Here is a 3814-nt window from a genome sequence, read left to right as displayed (position 1 = left end):
ATAAATATTTTATAAATTTTAATATATATATATATATATATATATATATATTTGGGGGAAAGAGCAGTGGTGACTCCCTACGTGTTAATATTTAAAAAAAAGGTACAATGATAGGGAGGGGGAGAGGATCCCCTTCTAGAAAACACAAATAATACAATTAGCTCACCCCTAGGGGTCCCTTTCCCCGCAATACAACTCACAAAAAAAAAAGAATCTCCAAAATACAAGTATACCCAAAAACCAAAAAAAGTCAAAAAGGAGTAATCATGTATGCTTGTATATCTTGGAAGTATCTTGAAAAGAAAAAAAAACAAAGAAAATCACGCAGAAGAGTTGTCCTCAGTATAGCAGATATCTCCAAAAAGACCGTGAGCGGGGACTCCAGCACAGCCCGTGACTCCAAAAATAGAGATCATCCTGTAACAAGTGATAAAAACAGTCAAGCCAAACAAAATAGAAGGGAACCGCAAGAAAAAAAGAAGTAATGCCCAACCAAACCAAATAGAGCTTCATTTGATGGCAAAAAAATACGTAAAAAATTTAAAACAAAACATAAGGAAGATTTAAAGTATCCCCAATGATGAGTCTTCGAAGAGGGGAAGTGGGGTGTATGCCAACGTGATAGATCTCCCCTGCATGCTTGGCAAGCCAATCGGCAGGGGGAATGCCCTCTCTATGTATAAACTTCCAATTAACCTCAAGATGTTTATCAACTATAAGAGCTAGTATTCTTGTAAAGGTACCAAAAAAATCCCAGAGTGGATAAAAGGTACCGACCAAAATATCATAAAGCATTTTAGAATCCATGTCCACCTCTAATTTATGAAAATTGAAAATTTTAGCCACCACTAAAGCCAAATAAACTCCCCAACATTCTACAGCCAATGGAGTTTCAGCAATTACTGGGGAAGCGAAATAACAAAGACATCTCCCCTCAGAATTTTTAAATAAGCCCCTAACCGCAGCATAATCAGGATGCCAACAACCATCAACATTTAATTTCACATAATTAGCGTGCGGGGGAGTCCATGTAATAAGCCGAGGGGGCTTAGAAACTTTAACCACAGAAGAACTAGCTCGTAAAATTTTATTGTAATAGGCAATCACATAGGCAACAATCATAGAAGTAGAGGGGGGAGAGGTGTGATACTTAAAGCTGTTTCTGGAGTTCCAAAGGAACCAAAGAACCAATAAATGGAGGGGAAACCTCTCCTGACGGGCATCATAAACCTTTCATTGCCACAAATAACTAGTTAAAGAACCTCTATGTATCCAAGAGAAACCAAAATAAGAGCCAATCATATCACAAACCTCTAAAGAGAAAGCACACTCAAAGAAAATGTGCTTTATATCCTCCTCCTTCATTTTACACATATGGCATCTTGAGGCTAATTTCAAGCCCTTAAGCTTAAGAATATCATCAATTTAGATTAAAGACTTAAGATATCTCCGAAGAAAAAAGGATATAGAGGGAGATAAATATTTATGCCAAATCCATTTTCCCTATATCCAATCCCGGTATGAGTGTAGTGTCATAAATGAGTTTGTAAATCGAGAGAAAATTACTTCTTTTCCACATGGGGAGATCCCTATGAGTAGGAGTAATGGGGATAGTGAGAATATGCTTTGCATTATGTTCCCCAACCATAGAACATAACTTAGAGTAATCCCAACCATCATTAGCAAAGAAATCCAAGACCAATAAAGAGTTAGAATGAAGAGAGTGAGATAAATGAGTTATGTGAAAAACCCCAATTATCATTCCAGAAGGAAATTTTCCCCTCCCCAATGTCCCAAAAAATGAAACCATTTCTTGTATCTCTAGCATCTACCACAGCCTTCCAAATACGAGAATCTCCAACCTTCCACAAGATCAAGGAAGGATGAATATGAGCACAAAATTTTTGCTTCAGAAACATGGCCTAAAGAGAGGAACCCAATCTAAATTTATACCAAAGTTTACAAAGGTTAACTTCAACAGTATGTTTTAGTGTTTTAAAATCGAACCCACCAGCCTCTTTAGGCTTACAAACTTTATGCCAAGTACTCCAAATTTTCTTTACACCATTCCCCACCCAAAGAAATTTATTAAAGAGCTTCTCCATAGTACAAATAACACTTTTCTTGGGATTGAACACTTGCAAAGCATATAATGGAATACTTTGAAGAACACTAGTAAGTAAAGAGATCATGCCCCTACATGCCCCGAAAACATTTCTCCAATCATATACTTTACGTTTGATTTTATCAATCACATCATCCATATGTATCTGTTTCCTCCTTCTCCTTATCAAATTCACCCCAAGATACTTAAGGGGAAGGAGGCATGATGAAAGCCTGTAAACATAACTCCCCAATGAGTAATATGTTGCTTAACCTACAACAACAACAACAACAACAACAACAAAAAAGCCTTAATCCCACTACGTGGGGTCGGCAATATGTTGCTTAACCTGCTTGCCAAAAAATATTTGACATTTGTCACTATTGAAACGAAGACTAGAGCAGTTTTGAAAATCCTGTAGAAGCCCCATCACTTATTTTATGGCAGGTTTAGAAGCATTAGTAAAAATAATAACATCATCAGCATAAGCAAGGTGGGAAACCGTCATTTTGGCTTTGTGGGAAAACTGAGCATGGGGATGTGAGAATTGGAAACTGTTAAGCATCTTAGAAAAATAATCAAAAGCTAAAATGAAAATAATAGGAGAAAGAGGGTCTCTCTGTTTGATGCCCGGAGAAGCAGTGAAAAAACCATAAGAGTTTTCATTAACTAAAACAGAATAATAATTGTTGGCAAGCCATCTTTTAATCAAAGAGTGGAAACTTGTATTGAAACATCTAGCTTTTAGAACGTTGATGATGAAATCCCAATTTAAGGTATCAAAGGTTTTTTTGATATCAAGTTTGATAACCAGATTGCCACCCCTGCAATTTTTATCAAGATCCTGTAAAATTTCCTGACCCAATAGAATATTATCAGAAATGTCACGACCTTTAATGCAGGCTGATTATTGAGGAGAAGTAAGAGAAGGAAGGAGAGGTTGGAGATGGGCCACAATCACCTTGCTGATAATTTTAGAGATAACCGAGGTTAGTGATATGGACCTAAAATCCTTCCAGTGTGATTTTGTATTAGACTTAGGGATGAGAACAATCAAAGCAGCAGGGAAATACTTTGTAGGGTCAACTCCCTGGAAAAAAACTTTGAATAGCCAGCACTACATCATTCTTAATAATGCTCCAACATGAAATATAAAAAGTGGAGGTGAAACCATCAAGGCCAGGAGCCTTCTGTGAGCTAATATTTTTAAGGGCATTGAAAATTTCCAACTCAGTAGGGGGGTCAGACAAAGAGAGATTGGAAATCATATCTCTAGAGTCCTCAAAAAAATCAGAAATAATATCAGTGACAGATGGAGTATCAACATAAAGAGAAGAAAAATAATCAACTGCATTAGAACCAATCTGATCAATATCAGTGAGAATAGAGCCCTACTCAGTGAAAATCTTGATGATGGTATTTATGTTATGGCGATGTGTCAGCACAATTTTTGGTGTGGGGTTTGCCCGTAAGAAGTTGTCGGTCATCTGAATTGAAATCTCGTTGCCTGCTTCGGAAGGACGGTTTTTTAAAAAAATTTAGTTTTGAAAAAGATGAAGTTAAACTGACCCCATAATTTTCATAGTTTAGATGAAAGAGCACTTTACCTCAAATCCTGTATCTATCCCGAAGGATGAACACAAGAGTTGAGGGTGAGACTCGATCAAATAAACTAGAGAAAGTTATGCCATCCGTTTGGACTACGAAACC

Source organism: Phalaenopsis equestris, unplaced genomic scaffold (genome assembly GCF_001263595.1).
Source record: "Phalaenopsis equestris unplaced genomic scaffold, ASM126359v1 Scaffold000540, whole genome shotgun sequence".
Taxonomy (NCBI): domain Eukaryota; kingdom Viridiplantae; phylum Streptophyta; class Magnoliopsida; order Asparagales; family Orchidaceae; genus Phalaenopsis; species Phalaenopsis equestris.
The sequence above is the reverse complement of the archived record's forward strand: the minus strand, read 5'-3'. Positions refer to the sequence as shown.